Raw genomic sequence first — 20224 nt, forward strand, 5'->3', positions numbered from 1 at the left:
AACCTGGAAGTAAACCTAGGGTCTCGATCAATGACAATGCTCACAGGCACTCTGTGCAATCGAACAATCTCCTAGATGTACTAACAAGACATCCTATCAAAACTGTAGTCCCGATTATAAGGAATGAAATGTGTTGACTTGGTGAGTCGGTCCACCACAACCCAGATAGCATCACAATTCCTTGAGCTCACCAGTAAATGGGTCACAAAGTCCATCGCGATCAATTCCCATTTCCACTCAAGAATAGGTAAACTGTGAAGCAACCCCTCCAGGTTGTCGGTGTTCTGCCTCGACCTACTGACACACCAAACATCTCGAAACATACTGATACACACTCTTCTTCATTCCTTTCCACCAGAACCTAGTACGCAAATCCTTGTACATCTTGTTGCTTCCTGGATGAATACTCAACTTAGAACGATGAGCCTGAGATAAAATTTCCTCCCTCAGAGTATCATCCTCCGGAATAACAATACGACCTGACAAACAGAGAAAAACATCTGACTGATAGTGGAATCCAGACGTACTATCATCTCTGGCTAAATGAGCCAAACTTTGGGTCTTAGAATCAGACATCTGAGCATCTCAAATCCGAGAATACAAAGCTGGCTCAGATAAGATCGCAAACATCTGGATACTCTGCATAATTTTCTTATGCTTGAAGGTTTAACCTGAAGAACAACAATCTTCAATTTCACTTGCCACAGAACAATTCTGAAGTGCAGACACTCAAACCTTGCGACTCAAGGCATCAACAGTTAGATTAGAAGCTCCTGGATGGTACTTGATTTCACAATCATAATCCTTAAGCAAATACATTTAACATCTCTGTCTCATATTCAACTCTGCCTAAGTGAACAAATATTTGAGACTCTTATGGTCTGTGAATATTTCAAATCTCTCGCCATAGAGATAATGACGTCAAATCTTCAACGCAAAAACAATAGCTGCTAACTCAAGATCATGCACTGGGTAGTTATTCTCGTGAACTTTCAACTGTCTAGAGGCGTATGCAATCACATGCCCGTTCTGAGTCTGGACACAACCCAGTCCCTAAAGAGAAGCATCAGTGTATACCACATACCCTCCAGATCCAGACGGTAAAGCCAACACAGGTGCAGAAGTTAACCGTTTACAAAGCTCACAAAAATTCTCTTCACATTCTGAAGACCACTCAAAATTCACGCTCTTTCGAGTAAGTTGTGTCAGGGGTCGAGCTAGCTGCGAGAAATTTGCGATAAATCGACGATAATTGTAGTGACCCACGCCGTGATCACCTACTAATCAGAAGCTTAAGCATATATTTAACTTAAATAATAAATCATCAGAAAAAACAGCGGAAAAGCATAAATAAATCCCCAATTAAAATAATTATGATGCAACCATATCAAATATCCAAATATATTAATCCAAATACATTAGAAACAAAAGCCTAGACAAAGCCCTGTTGGTCATCAATCGCCTAAGCTCTCCTGGAACCACCGCCTCATCCAGCCGCAGACCTGCCCCATGTAATAGGGTGTCCAGATACAACAAAGTACGGGATGTGAGCATGAAAAGCTCAGTACGAGAGTATGAGTATATGGTATTATATGTGCATGTATGCAAGTGAACTGGGTACCAAGACACGAGGTCAAGAATATCTGATCAAGAACAAACTTGGGTCCTGGTATGTGCCACGCTGATTATGATGACCTAACACGTGTCTCTGTGTCCAACCATCTACTGACATGATATCATAATACCGGATATCTCAATTAGGATAAAGGCTCAATATGCTCATGTATGAAACTTACAGTCATGACATGCTGTATATAAAGGCATATAAAACATGCAATCACATAATCCATGTAAACACATAATACATGCATACTCAATCAGGATATCTCAAATAATACTTTTGTACCTCAAACACTAGGAAAGCTAAACCAGCTCTAAAGTTCAAGACTATAGTCTGCACTGCGATACAAAATACTCATGCATTATAACCTTATTATAAAATCCTTAAGTACTATATAGCATACTCCCTATTTACTATAAGGAGCCAGAGCTATACCTGCGTCCGTCCCAGAACTTGGGCACCGCTCCGCCGCAACCCTGGAGCACCTGGCCAACCTCTAGACCAAGCCTAGGAAGGCTAGAAACACCCCAAAACCCCTAGAAAATTCTAAGAACCGATAGAGAAAGAACTGAATGGTGTGAAAATTCTGAAATTCGGAGGTCCTATTTATGGGCGGAGTTCGGACGGTCCGAACTGCCACTTGTCCGAGTCATTATGACACCTGGGCTCTGATGAGTTCGGACGGCCCGAACTGGGTTCGGACGGCCCAAACTGGTCCGTAAGCTCCGAACTCATTTTGGACCCCCCCCGGGGACCTACCCTACCATTTTCGGACGTTCCGAATCTGATTTTCCACTTATTTTCACAAAATAACGACTCCTTAAACATGTTTTGATACTTTTAAAATTATATGTCATTTTCTAACATTTTTAAAATCACTTAATCTTGTAAAATGAAAACGGGCTACTACATTCTCCCCCACTTAAGATAATTTTGTCGTCGAAATACATCTTAAGTACCGATATGGACTTGAATAAGAACAAAAAGTTCTTTATTATCTCATATCATTTTACAAGACCTCACTGAATCCAAATAATTACTAGTAACATCATGGTCTCCAGACTGGGGTAACTTTCCAAAAACCTTTCTGAAGTACAAAAAACTTCCAGAGCAATAATGGGAACACACACCACCACTTCCAATCCTGATTACAGTCCACGTCTCTCATTTTCAATCATCACTGTGTCCTGATGAAAATTAACATCACTAGAAAACTCAAAATCATATCTCTAATCTCATAGGGAAACCACCCAGATAAGTCTTACAATCACTTAATAAGAAACCCAAATCATCATGTTGATCATGTCCCCGATCATTATCTGTAACTTTGATATGGCCAGACGATACTGATCAAATCTCCTGGTTCTCCCCCAGTACCACCTGCGAAAACTATCAATCCAAAATGTACGCTTGTCAAAGAATCATTTTCAAGACTAATCTGTCAACGAAAACTAAAATTTGTATCTCTGATAAAGTCAGATGATAACATTCAAATCTCTTGGCACTAATCTAGTACCAATATCAAATTCATAAGAACATTTCTTTTGGTAATTATACCCCTTTTTATAACTATGCAAAATATCAAGACTCGGATAGCCTCCTCCAATAGCCTATCTGGAATAAACCTCCTAGAAAACACCGGAGTAGGCGCGCTTCCTATCCCGTCTTGAACAACCCAGCACAGTCCTCAGCACCTGGTACAAATCATCATTGAATGTATGATGAAAATCCATCATCAATAACCAATGACCCAAACACTGAGTCTCTGAGGAAACAAGTCAACTTTGGCACTATGTCAAATCACTGACTTTTTGAATCATTCTAGGAAAAATCATGTATTAACCCAAATACATTAGAAACAAAAGCCTAGACAAAGCCTTGTTGGTCATCAATCGCCTAAGCTCTCCTGGAACCACACGCTTCATCCAGCCGCAGACCTGCCCCATGGAATAGGGTGTCCAGATACAACAAATTACGAGACATGAGCTTGAAAAGCTCAGTACGAGAGTATGAGTATACGGTATTATATGTGCATGTATTCAAGTGAACAGGGTACCAAGACACGAGGTCAAGAATATCTTATCAAGAACAAAATTGTGTCCTTGTATGTGCCACGCTGAGCCGTCGCTACAGGAGGTGACCAACATACTCAGAAGCCCTGATGGTGACCTAACACAAGTACACGTGTCCAACAAAATATCAGTGACCTAACACGAGATCTGTGTCCAACTGTGTGAGGCCTCGATTTTAATCATCTAATCTCGGATAAAACAACAATTAATCATACGATCAAAGATTAAAAGCAATAAATTTTTTATTAAAAGGGCCTCGCTCGATCGGTAGAAATCAACCGATCGAGCGAGCAAAAATTCCTAAACTCACTGCCCGGAAATAAATCATCATCTCTCGATCGGTCATATTCAACCGATCGAGCGGGCACTCTTTTTCGAAAACAAAAACAGGGCTGCAGCGGCACCGCTCGATCGGTTAAATTCTACCGATCGAGCGGCCGCTTTTGCATAGAAAACCAGGAGAAGTTCTAGTTCAAAATCCAATTCTAAATCATTCCAACAAAGCATAAATCATCCAAACTTCATACATAGTCCAAAACAAGATAGTTCTAGGGTTATACAATCTCAAAACTAGCAGAACATGCTTTAGTCTAGCTTATTCAATGCAATACAATACAATACGAGTTCGAATACAATCTAAGTTCGATTATATATTCGACTTCTAAAACACTAAGTTCTCACTCTATCTTCACATCCCAACTATCCATGCGATCTCTGACTCGGTCCTGCCCCAACTGTTGTTAAGCACACACATACAAAGACAAAACAAAAGCCGGATAATCCGGCGAGAATAACATTTTTAGTAAAAAAGACAAACATGCAATATCATTTAATATATCAAGTAATGATATATAATCTCAAGCATGATACACAAATCTCAGTCATGTACTTCTAGAAGAAATCTAAAATGAAATGCATGACTTTAAAACTAAAGATTATCAAGTCTGGATAATCAAAAGGTACGTATTCCGGTTATTCTCTTCCTCTATTGGGATACCGAGGATGAACTATCACACAAATCGCACCGATTCTCCACTCGGGTTGGATAGTGTATAATACAATCCTATAGACTCTAAAGCAACTATAGAGAGTTAAGTCGGTCATTGCACTAAATCGCCTGCCAATGCCCCCTACTATAATTCTCAAATCGTCTAAATAAAAAATGAATGAATTCAACTGGCTCAATATGAATGCAAGTGCAAAACATAACTCATTCAATAATCCAAGTAGTCAAATAACATGAAAGTATGTGATTTCTCTGGAACACTCGAATCAAGTCGGATTCGAGTTATTCGTTCCATTCAAGTCTAAGTTTTCTTATACCTCTTCTCCAAAACGTCGATGCTCCAAACCTGGAAACAAAAACTATTCCTCAAACAAGATTCATCTAAAATTCTATATCGATAAAGAGAAAGTCGATACTATACCGGCTTTAATCTTCAAAATGATTCAACTCCTGAAACCTTGCAACTCAACGGCCTTCAAACGAATCTGCAAAAGAAGTAATAAAGGCCCGAGATCACTATCAACATTCAAACTTGACTGAAAACGGCTCAATCAACTCAACCCAAACTATAGCCCTCAACTCAAACCAGCGGCATAACGTCTATATTTTGATCGATCCGAAATCACAGACATCAGTAAACGTATCGAATATACTCAAACCAATATCATAAAATCAATAGCAGCTCAAAACAAACAAATCTCAAAATCCATATTTTCAAAAATCACCTCAAAAATCATAACAATTCCGAACGACGCTCTTCCAAAACTGACTGAGAATAACCGATAAGAACTCGGTCAAGAACAACATAACCAAAACTCAATCGATCTAACACCATCCAAAAAATAGAAAGTGTCCAATCGAAGAAAAACGTACAATATAATGAAGCTCTCGCAGCCGTGATCGCTAAACTGCCTTCAGAAATAAATTCTAACGAACGGATCGACTGGAAACTGAAATCTGAAAGCTTGAAATCTCTAAGGGGAGCTTCAATAGAGGTTAGGTGGCTTGGAGGAGAAGGTGAAGTGAAGCAATAAGTAAAAACAAGTATAAATATCTAATAAAGTCCAATTTTTCATTTTAGTCCCTGAAAAATCCAAAATTGCAAAAAAAACCCTGATCAAAATCAAGTCGGCTCTTGAACTCTGTAATCTTTGATTATCTCAAATAAATTCAATTAATATAATTTTGGGGCGTTACAAACTGATTATGGCGACCTAACACGTGTCTTTATGTCCAATCATCTACTGACATGATATCATAATACCGGATATCTCAATCAGGATAAAGGCTCAATATGCTCATGTATGCAACATAGAGTCATGACATTCTGTATATAAAGGCATATAAAATATGCAATCACATAATCCATGCAAACACATAATACATGCATACTCAATCTGGATATCTCGAATAATACTTCCGTACCTCAAACACTAGGCAAGCTAGACCAGCTCTAAAGTCCAAGCCTATAGTCTGCACTGCGATGCAAAATAATCATGCATTTTAACCTTATTCTAAAAGTCTTAATTACTCTATAACATACTCCATATTTAATATAAGGAGCCAGAGCTATACCTGCGTCCGTCTTCAGCCCGCTGATGACGACTGCCCCAGAACTTGGGCACCTCTCCGCCGCAACCCCGGAGCACCTGGCCAACCTTCGGACCAAGCTTAGAAAGGCTGGAAAAACCCCAAAACCCCTAGAAAATCCTAAGAACCGAGAGAGAAAGAGCTGAATGGTGTGAAAATTTTGAAATTCGGAGGGCCTATTTATAGGCGGAGTTTGGACGGTCTGAACTGGGTTCGGACGGTCCAAACTGCAACTTGTCCGAGCCATTTTGATACATGGGCTCTGCTGAGTTTGGACGGCCCAAACTGGGTTCAGACGTCCCAAACTGGTTTGGAGGGCCCGAACTGGTCTGTAAGCTCCGAACTGTTTTGGTCCTTCCAAACTCATTTTGGACCCCCCGGAACCTACCCTACCATTTTCGGACATTCTGGATCTGATATTTCACTTATTTTCACCAAATAACGACTCCTTAAACATGTTTTGACACTTTTAAATTATATGTCATTTTCTAACATGTTTAAAATCACTTAATCTTGTAAAATGGAAACGGGCTACTACAATAATATTCTGCTAGACCCAGAAAACTACAAATCTCAGCACCGTCGTCGGACGCGACCAATTCATTACAGCCTCAATCTTGCTCGGATCCACAAAAACTCCATCCTTGGATATAATGTGGCCAAGAAATACCACCCGATTCAGCCATAACTCACACTTACTCATCTTAGTGTACAACTGTCTATTCCTTAGAGTCTGCAACACCAGCCTCAAATGACATGCGTGCTCATTCACATCATGTGAATACACCAAGATATCATCAATAAATACAACGATGAACTTGTCCAAAAATTCCCGGAATACTCGGTTCATCAGATCCATGAATACAGCCGGCGCATTAGTCAACCCAAATGGCATTACTAAAAACTCATAATGCCCGTACCTTGTTCTAAATGTGGTCTTGGCTATATATTGATCTCGGACTCGCATCTGATGATATCCCGATCCCAAATCAATCTTTGAGTAGACCGAAGTACCCTGCAACTGATCAAACAGATCATCTATACGAGGCAAAGGATACTTATTCTTGATTGTAACCTTGTTCAATGATCAGTGTATTTTATACACTTAATTTATGTATGATTTTAATTGTTAATTATTTGTTTTGAGCAGATTTATGTGGGAGTTTTGTTGTTTTTGTGGTTGTATGAGATTATTGAATTTAGTTGAAAAGAGAAGAAAAATGAGATTTAAAAGAAAATAGAGAAAGGAATTAAAAGAAAATAAGAAGAATAAAAATAGGAAGAGAAAAGAAGAAAAAGAAAAGAAGAAAAGGAAATGGGCTTCTTATTGGGCCAAATGGTTAGCGCTTACTTTTAGCGCTATCGCGCAAGTTTTGTGAGAGTGAAGAATTGAAGACAGAGGCTTATGCGCGCCCGCCTGGCTATTTGGAGCGCCCGCGCGTGACGAGATTTCAGGGATTTTAAAATTGTGGGGAAGAAAAGATTTTATTCTCTTGGGCTTTTGAGTGGGCTTTAAGTGTGACGATATAAAAGGGATTTCTTATCAGACAATTGGGAGGGAGCCGCACAATACACACAATATGTACAGATATCAGAGATTTGAGAGAATTGATCGTGAATTTTCTGGAGAATCTGGAGCTTTAACTGAAAAACGAAGACGGAGATCGATAGACCGGACACGGCATCGCATCGACGGATTTGATTCTTATCTTTTCTTTATTTATTTCTGAATTCATGTCTGGATTTATAAAAATGATTTGTTTTATTCAGAATTTTATTATGAACTAATTTTTTAGAGTCTAGAGGTCGGATGGAACCTGGTATAGACACTTTCATGAATTTTTGATTTTAATGAATTGAGTTTCTTCTAGATTAATTGTTTTTCTAGAATTGATTGTATTTTCAATTATCTGATCAATAATTGATTTGTAATATTTATTTGAAATCTGGCACTCGGGAGAGGAGATTTTGAATAGGACCAATAGAAAATACACTGTTAATTATTTATATTGCTCGGAAGAGTGTATAATTTTAACAGATCTTTTAAAAAGAACATTGTTTTGAATTGATCATTGCAATTAGATTCTTAATAGGGATATTGGAATTGAATTGTAGTTGATATATTTTATTCGGCACTCAGGAGAGGGAATAATACACTTAAGTGTTCTTGGCTATTAATTCATTGAAATTCATGAAGATTAATGAATTAGGATTGATTGTTGTTGAAACCAGCTGAAATCTAAACTTCTAGACCATTGTTTCTCTGATTGATTATTTCTGAAAGTTGTGTGCATGCTATCAAAAACATCCTGATTATTTTATTTTATTGCAAACCTTCTGATCATTAATTTTCTAGATAAAGTTTAGACTATTTTAATTACAAGCACTGAATATTTTCATTTTACTCTCTGTGGGATCGATACATAATTTTTCACTATATTAAAACTTGACACTCGTACGCTTGCGAGCAATTTTCACAACAAGTTTTTGGCGCCGTTGTCGGGGAGTAAATTTTGATTATCTTTTAGTCTTATTACCAATTAGTCTAGATTTTAATTTAGAGGTTTATTTATTTTATTTTAAGTTACTAATTGATTTCTTCTTATTTTTAATTGCAGTTCATGCGACGATCTCAAAGTGAGAATTCTTTACTGTTTGATCCGGAGATCAAGCGAACTGCACATGCTTTGAGAAGAGCGAGAAGAGAAGAATTAAGGAACATGGCTGAAGAAGAAGTAAATCAAGCTCCCCTGGTTCCAATAAGAGATCACTTCAGGCCAGTAATCCAGGCTCACTACTCTGGAATAGCTCGTGGAACTATCAATGCTAATAATTTTGAGCTAAATCCTGCATTGATCAATATGGTTCAACAGAACCAATTTAATGGGAGCGCCACTGCTGATCCTCACCTACACCTACGCACTTTCTTGGAGATAACCGATACGGTAAAAATTAATGTTGTGTCTGAGTATATTGTTTACGCTTATTTACTTTTTATCTCAGGGATCAAGCAAGGAGTTGGTTGCAGTCACTGCCTTTAGGGAGCATTACTACATGGGAGGAGATGTCAGAAAATTTTTTTGCAAAATATTTTCCTCCTGCCAAATCCACCCAACTAAAGATAGAAATCAGCACCTTCAGGCATATGGACACTGAACAGCTATACGAGGCGTGGAAAAGGTACAAAGAATTACTTAGACGTTGTCCTAACCACAATTTTGCAGATTGGGAACAGATCGAGTGGTTATACAACAGACCGAATGCGCCTACGAGGATGAATGTGGATTCTGCAGCTGGAGGTACTATATTTGCTAAGGACCATGTACAGGCATATGATATGTTGGAGCAGATGACGATCAACAGTTTTCAATGGCCATCTGAGCGTATGGGAGTCAAGAAGCCATTTGGAGTGTATGCAGTGGATCCTCTCACATCTATCACTGCTCAATTATCTGCACTGACTACACAGGTAGCTGCGTTGAATAAAGTGAGTGTTGCAGAATCAGCAGGTGTTACGGGTGCGATGGATGAATCTAACTATCTTGAACAAGTGTAAATCAGAGAGGTTATGGAGGCTATCGAGGTAATCCTGTACCTAATACTTATCACCCTAGTTTGCGTAATCATGAAAAATTTTTGTATGCTAACAATAAAAATGTGTTAAATCCTCCTCCGAGGTTCAATACAAACAAGGATGAGGGTAAGCCTTCTTTGGAAGATATGGTTAGTACTTTTGTGCAGGAATTTGATAAGAGGATGACGAGGACTGAGACTCGCCTAGATAGCTTGGAGATGCACATGGCCAACATGGGTGCTGTATTGCATTCCATGGAGACTAGCATTGGGCAGTTGGCGAATGCTTTCAAGGATAATAACAGAGGCCAGTTTCCGAGCAACACTGAGGTAAATCCCAAGGAGCAGTGCAATGCTATCGTGTTGAGGAATGCAAAGCAAGTAGATAGAGAAGAAAGCCAGCCATCTGAAAGAACTGAAAAAGTTCTAGTTGGAGAGAAGGGAGTCGAGGAGAAAGAGATTGAACCTGAACCGGAGCCGAAACCGATGTACAAGCCTCCACTCCCCTACCCGCAGAGGTTCAAGAAGAAAGCTTTAGATGAGCAGTTCTCCAAATTTTTGGAGATTTTCAAGAAAATTCACATCAACATCTCCTTTGCTGATGCTTTGGAGCAAATGCCGAACTATGCGAAGTTCATCAAGGAGGTGATGTCCAAGAAGAGGAGGCTGCTAGAGAATGAAGCTGTGAATCTAACTGAAGAATGCAATGGCGTGCTTCAAAAGAAAATGCCACAAAAGCTGAAAGATCCAGGGAGTTTTACTATTCCTTGTTCTATTGGGGGTTCTCATTTTACTACTGCACTTTGTGATTTTGGGGCCAGTATTAATTTAATGTCATTATCTATTTACAGGGACTTGGAGTTGGGAGAGATGAAATCGACTATGATTTCATTGCAGTTGGCGGATAGAAGCATCACATATCCATTGGGTATTGTTGAAGATGTGCTAGTCAAGGTGGATAAATTCATCTTCCCAGCGGATTTTGGGATCTTGGACATTGAAGTGGATCATGGTGCTCCACTGATTTTTGGAAGACCATTTTTAGCTACGGAGGATGCCAAAATTGAAGTGAAGAAGGGTGAATTGTCAATGGGTGTGGAGTACGAACGAGTGATTTTCAATCTATTCACGAAAGCACGTAATCCACCCATCGAAGAATTATACTTAATTGAGCCGGTTGTGAAGAATAAAGCGCCAAGTTCATCAACAAAGAAAACCATGAAGAAAAAGAAAGCAAAATTTAATAGGAGGCTCGTGGAATTTATTTGGAGAGTGAAAGAGAAGGGAAAGACTTAATACCGGTGAAAGTCGGGCTGACGACTCTAAACCAAGCGCTTTTTGGGAGGCAACCCAAAATTTTTTGTTTTATTTTATTTTTATTTCTTTTCTATTTTTATTCAATTTCTGCTTTAATTTTTATTTTTGTTTATTAGTTAATTTATGATTTTTTTAATGCATTATTGGGAATTTCGGAGGCCTGATATTATAAAAAATTTTATTTTTTTTCAGGAATTTAGAGATTGTGGCAGAAGCTTGTGCGCGCTCGCTCATGACTCTCCCGCGCCCGCCTCGCTTCTACAATCCTTAAGCGCGCAATACCATGCGCTATTGAGCTATCAAAGCGCGCACACTCATGCGCTAACGCGCTCTCTCAACAGCGCAGAACCTTGCGCTATCGCACAACGCAGCCGCGCTACACTATGCACTATCGCGCAATCCAAGCGCGCAAAACCATGCGCTATCGCGCTCCAGAAGGGCACAGCTATAAGCGCTATTGCGCTAATTCAATGACGCACAATCCACGCCATATACATTCCTTTACATATTAGATTCTCAGTAATGCTTTGTTCATCACAGTCTCTCTCACACTGGTATCACGATATCTCCTCTACATCCTTGATCAAAAAATTACTAAATTTTGTGGATTTCATCTTCATCAAAGTGCGAGCATCTCAGATTTCAATGTGTGATTTTTCCACGCTTACAATGTATAGTGGTCGCCTGATGATACTGCTGATGCTGCACCTTCTTTCCAAGGAGATGATGATGATGACGCCGAGTCCTCATGCTCGGTGTCAAAGGTATGAGTCCCTTGTTCTTTTTCTTATTTTTAATCATTAGGGGCAATGGTTACATTAAGTTTGGGGGGGTAAATCAGTGTCTGATATTGTTGTTTGGTTGATAGTTAATTAGGTTGAAAGTTGTTTAGTTGAATTATATTGTGCTTCATCGAAAAAAAAAAATTTGTTGAGTTTAGTTGTTGTGTTAGTTGAAGTTTTGAGTTGAAAAGAAGTCAAGAAAGAATTGGATGCATTGTTGATGAAAAAAAAAATTTTTGTTGTGCTATAATTGAAATCCATGACTGTCTACCTTTCTGACAAATATTTTTGAAAAAATGGAACCAATTAGATGAACAATTTCCTATATACTCTGTGATTAATACTTGAATCTGATTTTTGAAACATACAAACATAGAGATGATTGAGGCATTTTTTGGATTTTTGGGCCTAATTTTCATTGAATTTATTTATCCTTAGTTGCCCAGTTGAGCCTACACGTATATGAGTACATTGAGGTACAAAAATCTGAATTTTGTTGTGAAAATCATCATTTACTACTGATGATTAGTTTTTTCTGCACTGATTGAGATTTGTATGATTTAATTATGGATTGAGACTTGTCTAGAACTAGTTCGGACACTCTTCGAGGCAAAATACGGGCACAACTGTGATTAGGGATGATTTAGACAATTTTTCTGAATTCGTTTGAGCCTTTCAAGCTACCTATTAATATATGTTACCCCTAGTACCTTGTTTGAGCTTATTGAAAATCGAATGACATGCATGTAAACGTGTGATAAAACCCCAATTTGTCATTATTTCAAGGTCCTATATTGACTACCTGAATAGCCTATACATATTTCCTACCGTTAAGGGAGTAATTTGAATGCTAAAATGTTTTAAGGTCCTAGATGATATTTGTGAAAAATGAAATGGTGTGGTGGATGAATTGAAAGGAAAGAGATAGTAGAAAAAAAAAAGACGAAAAGGGATTGAAGAAGAAAAAAATTGTGGAAGAAAATGATGAGAAAAGATAGAAAATTTGAAAAATCAATGAAGTGAAAAAAATAAGAAGTGAAATTGTGAATGAAAGGAGTTGAATTTAGATTGAGCATAAATATAAATTTCTCCTTATTTTGAATTCTAATCCTTCATTTGTAGCCATAAGCCAGGCCTTACGTTATGATCCAATTAAGTCCTATTGACCGAGTCTCAGTTGCCCAATATACTAGTGGAGAAGAGTTGCGAGAATTTAGCCTATGGACTGTTGATTGATACTTTTAATGATTATGAATTTTGATCGAAACATGCACACACATTATTTATTTTAATTTACCTGATTGTGAGTGTTTTTAATTGAATATCCTATTTTTGATAGCTTGATACCTTGAAAAGTCCTCATGATCTATGAATGTGTGAATTGAACTTGGATAAGAGTGTTTTGAAACGTGAGTTGCGGAAATTGTAAGTTTATGCGGTTATTTTGGTTATGATTAAAATTTTCAAGTGTTAGTCGGTTTGATGGGATTGGATTTGAATTTTTGAAATTATTTTTGAGGTCATTGCTCCATAATATTTCTTGACTAGTCTTGTTGGTTTTTGGTGATTTGAGTTTTTGGAATATTAGTTTTAATAGTTTTACTCGGGACTAGCAAAAGTTTAAGTTTGGGGGTATTTGATAAGTTTATTTTATACACTTAATTTATGTATAATTTTAATTGTTAATTGTTGGTTTCGAGCAGATTTATGTGGGAGTTTTGTTGTTTTTGTGGTTGTAGGAGATTATTGAATTTAGTTGGAAAACAGAAGAAAAATGAGATTTAAAAGAAAATGGAGAAAGGAATTAAAAGAAAATAAGAAGAATAGAAGAAGGAAGAGAAAAGAAGAAAAGTAAAAGAAGAGAAGGAAATGAGCTTCTTATTGGGCCAAATGGTTAGCGCTTACTTTTAGCGCTAGTGAAGAGCGCTATCGCGCAAGTTTTGTGAAAGTGAAGAATTGAAGACAAAGGATTATGCGCGCCCGCCTGGCTATTTGGAGCGCCCGCGCGTGACGAGATTTCAGGGATTTTAAAATTATCGGGAAGGAAAGTTTTTATTCTCTTGAGATTTTGAGTGGGCTTTAAGTGTGACGATATAAAAGGGATTTCTTATCAGACAATTGGGAAGGAGCCGCACAATTCACACAATACGTACATATATCAGATATTTGAGAGAATTGATCGTGATTTTCTGGAGAATCTGGATCTTTAACTGAAGAACGAAGACGGAGATCGATAGACCAGACATGGCATCGCATCGACGGAGATCGATAGACCGGACACGGCATCGCATCGACATATTTGATTCTTATCTTTTATTTATTTATTTCTGAATTCATGTCTGGATTTATAAACATGATTTGTTTTATTCAGAATTTTATTATGAACTAATTTTTTAGAGTCTAGTGGTCGGATGGAACCTGGTGTAGACACTTTCATGAATTTTTTATTTTAATGAATTGAGTTTCTTCTAGATTAATTGTTTTTCTAGAATTGATTGTCTTTTCAATTATTTGATCAATAATTGATTTGTAATATTTATTTGAAATCTGGCACTCGGAAGAGGAGATTTTGAATAGGACCAATAGAAAATATACTTTTAATTATTTATATTGCTCGAGAGAGTGTATAATTTTAACAGAGCTTTTAAAAAGAACATTGTTTTGAATTGATCATTGCAATTAGATTCTTAATAGGGATATTGAAATTGAATTGTATTTGATATATTTTATTCGGCACTCGGGAGAGGAAATAATAAACTTAATTGTTCTTGGCTATTAATTCATTGAAATTTATGAAAATTAATTAATTAGGATTGATTGTTGTTGAAACCAGGCGAAATCTAAACCTCTAGACCATTTTTTTTCTGATTGATTATTTCTAAAAGTTGTGTGCGTGCTATCAAAAACATCCTGATTATTTTATTTTATTGCAAACCTTCTGATCATTAATTTTCTAGATAAATTTTAGACTATTTTAATTACAAGCACTGAATATTTTCATTTTACTCTATGTGGGATCGATACTTAATTTTTCATTATATTAAAATTTGACACTCGTACGCTTGCGAGCAATTTTCACAACATTCAACTGGCGACAGTCAATGCACAGACGCATAGACTCATATTTCTTTTTCACGAACAGAACAGGTGCTCCCCAGGGAGAAACACTGGGACAAATATAACCTTTGTCCAAAAGATCCTGAAGCTGTTGTTTCAACTCACGCATCTCTAACGAAGCCAGACGATATGGTGCTCGAGAAATAGGAGAAGTCACTAGCATTAACTCTATGCCGAACTCGACTTCACGCACTGGAGGAAATCCTGGAATCTCATCTTGAAATACATCTGGGAATTCATTCAAAATCGGAATAGCTTCTATACCAACAGCGGATGTATCAATTGCATAGATGAGGTAACCTTCTACGCCAGATTTCAAAGCCCTACAAGCTTTCATAGCTGATACCAAAGGCATCTAAGGTCGCACTCCCTCACCATAGAAAAACCAGCTGTCTTCACCGACTTGATGAAATCTTACCAATCTCTGGTAACAATCCACTGAAGCTCGATATGTAGTCAACACATCAATTTCCAGAATGCAATCAAAATTCTCCATTGCTAATATCATAAGATTCACCATAAAGACATTCCCTTCTAACTCTAAAGGGCAGCCCAACACTAGACGCCTAGTCGATGAAGACTGGCCCGTCGGAGTAGAAACAACAACTACTATGTCTAGTGAGATGTATGGAAACTTATATCTCTTAACAAAACATGCAGAAATGAAAGAATGAGATGCACCAGTATCAATGAGTGAAAAAGCAGGTATATCAAATAACAAGAACGTACCCGCTATAATTTTCTCATTCTCATCCACCGCCTGATCATGACTCAAGGAGAACACTTGATTGGAAACACGAGGTTTCAGATTATAACCCATTGTCGACTGTCCTTGTGGTCTCTGCTACACTGAAACCTGTGAACCAAAACCTGAGCCAGAACCAGCTCCCCCGGACTGTGGACAATCCTTCTTCAGGTGGCCAATCTCTCCGCATCGAAAACATGCCCCGAAAACCTTTTGGCACCTGTTGGCAGGATGATTCCCACCACAATGTCTGCAAGGACCCTGATTCTTCCTGCCAAAACGCATTACATCACCGGATCCTAAGGAAGAAGTAGAACCAGACTTCTTGAAACACTAAGCATAGGGACCCAAAGAACTCGCGGGTCTAGAGGAAAGGAAGGATCTGTTACGGTGGATTCTGTCCTCTTCCTGGTGACATCGACTCACTAATCCCTCGTAAGTCATGTCATGTAATGCCCCAATTTTATTATAATTGAGTTTAATCGATATAATCAGGGCTTTCAGTAATTAAGAATCGTATTGATATTTGAAGGGGGGTCATTTTGAAAACTTGGAGAAATAAAGGACTGAAATGCAACAGTTGGATTTTTATATATATTAAGATGCAAGTGGCCAATCATTAGTCATATCCTTCCTCCCCTACTCCCTCTCTCGATTTCTCTCTCCCCAAAAGCCATGAGAGGCGATTTCCAAGCTTTTATTTCCGTTCGATTCTCCCGATCCGACCGTTATATTTTCATTCCGAGTTGAGATTCACGATCACCGCAATGAGAGCTTCTTTTAGACGTAAGTTTTGCTACGATCTCTTGAACTTCGATTTTGTTGAGTTGTCAGAATTTGATAATATTGGAGTATATCGTTCTTGAGCTAGTATAGATCGTGTATTCGAAGTCGGTTTGGAAAAAGAACGAAGTTTGGATTTTATATGATTTTAGAGGTGAAATTCAAAAATTATGATTTTGTTTGAGGTTGGATTTGAGTTGTTCTGATGGATTGTGATGATGATTGAGTTATTGTGATTGTTGTTTGATGGTTTGTATTTTCGAGTAGTCAGTTTATAGCCGTTATGCTGTCGAAATCGAGTTTGAGTTATCGGTTTTGGTTCGGTTTGAGTTGTATATCGAATTTAATTGAGTTTGAATTCCGAGTTGATATTGAGTCCGTATTCTATGTTTTGATAGTTGATTGAGGATTCGGGAGTTGATCGAACTTGGAGACTTGTTTATCGATCGAAGAATTGAAGACGGTATATTTTGAGTGTTGTATCGACTTTGAGTTTGTTATCCGAATAGACTATGATATCGAGTTATCTCTTGTTGACAGGAATAACTTGAAGCTTCGAGAAAAGGTAAAAGTCGACAATGAAACGAATGGGAACGAATACTCGAGATCGACTTATTCTCGAGTTCCCGAAAATCACATACTACATGTTTATTTGCTTGAGTGAATTTGATTGTTATTCTATTTTCACTTGCATTCCATATTGAGCCGATTTCTCGATTCGTTTTGAAATTAGACGATTTAGGGAGCTATATTGAAGTGGCATTGGATTTCGAGTTTTTCCAATTTCCAGAATACTTCTTATAGTTGCTCTGAAGTCTAGGGGTTGAGTTGAACGACATCCACCCCGAATGGGTGTGTCGGTGAGTTGTTGTGAGGACTTGGCCCTGGGATCCCAACCAAATAACGATTGATATTTCGATTATCTGATTTGATAGTCCCGAGTTTTGAAGTCATGCATTCATTCATTCTCATTTTGATTTGTTACTGATTATTACATTTCAATCTGAGGTGTTTACTTGATATTGCATGCCAGTCTCTTTTACTTAGAAATTATATTTCTAACCGGTTTATCCGGTTGTTGTCTTTGTTTGTATGTGTACTTGGCAACAGGAGCATCAGGAGCTGGACCTAGTCGTTTGGGTTAGCTCGGGGTGAGATGATAGAAGTAAGGCTTCGTATGTCGTAGGGTTGCTTTTGGAATTGTATTCTATTTTTGTTTAGCCGAACGATTATTACTGTCGAACTTGTATTGTTAAACATCTTTCTATTGGTGTTTTGAATGCCTTATTTCATGTTTAAGCTATGATTGGAACCTTGGTTTTTTAGATTATCATTTTGAGCTTGTAGAGTCAAAAATTTCTTGCCTAGGATTCAGCAACCCGAGGACTACGTGCGGGGGAGCGTCCATGTCGCGCGGGCCCGCATGGCCGGCCGAGGACTATTGCGTGGGTGCGCGACTTGACGAGCGGGCGCGCTTGGGCAGCCGAGGGGCATGCGCGGGCGCGCGTGAGTTCCGTTTAAAAAAAAAAAAAGTTGATTCGTTTTTACGCGGCTAATCGTGTTTGATTTTGTTTAATTATTCGAGAATAGTAGATTAGAAACGGGGTCTCACATTAATTGGTATCAGAGGATAAGATTCTTGGATTTGAACTAGAGTGAGCGGGGTAGATCGAGTCCGCATGAATTGAATTCTCGCATGTGATTGATTTATTTAAACGATTACTTTAAATACGTTCGAGCATGCTTTATCGATTCTTGAATTAATTGAATTACATGAGTTGTGATTTAATTTATAAAGCATGAATTATGTGCTATTATCTGTTTGCGAATATCATTGAGATTCATGGGTTCTCAGAGCAGAGTTTTGGACACCGAGGATTTGAGGTTAAGATTGAGTTTGAGTTGAGATATTGTGTCCTAACCTTTGTTATCAGATGGCACCTCGACGATCTTTGAGAAGGAATCAACCACCTTTGACTCCTCCTTCTACTGAGAATCTGCCGCCAATTATAACTCCTCCGAATGATCAGGATAGTACCGAGTGGATCAGTTTGATGCAACTGCAACCCCGATGGAGACTCTACTGAAGATGTAGTGACCCTTGCCCGGATCACCTACTAAACAGAACTTATGCATGCAATTAACTTAATAAAACAGATATCAGAATAAAACTGCGGAAACCATAAACATTATACAATCCCAAGTAAAGGAATCTGTAATTATCCAATAATATACAACCAAATCGAATAGCTGTATAAACCCAAACAACAGTAATAAAACCTAGACGAAGCTCCAGCTGGCCAAACACTGACTAGCCCCTCCTGGATCCACCCTCCTCGTCCAATCGCAAACCTACCCCATGGAATAGGGTGTCCAGAAAATACAGAGTACGAGACGTGAGCATAAAACGCTCAGTGCGAGAGTATGAGTATACATGCATGCAAAGTGAACTCCCTATAGACTCGAGGTCAAGGATCAGATAACAGAGACAGACCGGGCCCTGGTATGTAGCACGCTGTGCCGTCGCTTCAGGAGGTGGCTCCCATACCGAGATAACCGTGGAAACGCCGGACCCAAATCGATGGAAGTCCATCCACTAACAGGATAGGGTACAACCCTACTACAGACATCTCGAAGGAGATACAGCAAGATGCAAATGAATGCAGCATAATATCATGGCATATAAATCATGCAGTCACATAATACATGCATACTCAGTCAGGATATCTCGAACAGTACTTCCGTACCTCAAAACAGTGCAAGCTCTACCAACTCTAGGTCCATGCCTATAGTCTGCTCTACACTGCCAAATGATACTACTATCATTAAAGTGCTCTAAAAGCCTTAACTAAGTTATTGCATACTCCTAAATATTTATAGGGAGCAAAAGATATACCTTCGTCCGTCGTTAGCCCTTTGATGTCGATGCCTCCAGAACTTGGGCACGACTCCGCTACGACTACCGAACGCCTCTCTGAGCTCCGGACCAAGCCTAAGAAGACTAGAACAGCTCCAAAAGGACTAGAAAGGAAAGGAGAACTCGGAATTGGCAAATGAAAGTGAAGTCTCGGCCTTCTATTTATAGACAACGATCGGAACTTCCGATCCTTGATCGGAACGTCCGAACCTCGATCGGAACGTCCGATCCTGCCATCGGAGCTTCCGAAGATCCTGATCTGCCACGTGTCAAAATATCACTTGACGACTCCGGATAGGGGTGATCGGAGCCTTCGGTCCTGATCGGAGCTTCCGATCCAACCACACGTCATGCCCGACGTAATATCGATCGGTGCCTCCGATCGCTCATCGGAGCTTCCGATCCTGTTCGGAGCTTCCGATCGTGCCTTCGGAGCTTCCGATCCGTCCGATACCCAATTCAATTAATTAGCATTAATCTTTTAATTACTCAATTAGGGCACGGGCTACTACATTCTCCCCCACTTAAGATATTTCGTCCTCGAAATCAGATCTTAAGTACCGAATGCAAATACAGAAATCAGAAACATTCTTTATTCAAATCGAACGTTTACAGAGTTTGCAACTGAATACAACTTAAAGAATGAAATCAAAACAACTCAGGATGGTCTTTACGCATCCTGTCCTCAAGCTCCCAAGTAG

The sequence above is a fragment of the Henckelia pumila genome, unplaced genomic scaffold, assembly GCF_033568475.1.
Source record: "Henckelia pumila isolate YLH828 unplaced genomic scaffold, ASM3356847v2 CTG_429, whole genome shotgun sequence".
In the NCBI taxonomy this organism is placed as follows: Eukaryota; Viridiplantae; Streptophyta; class Magnoliopsida; order Lamiales; family Gesneriaceae; genus Henckelia; species Henckelia pumila.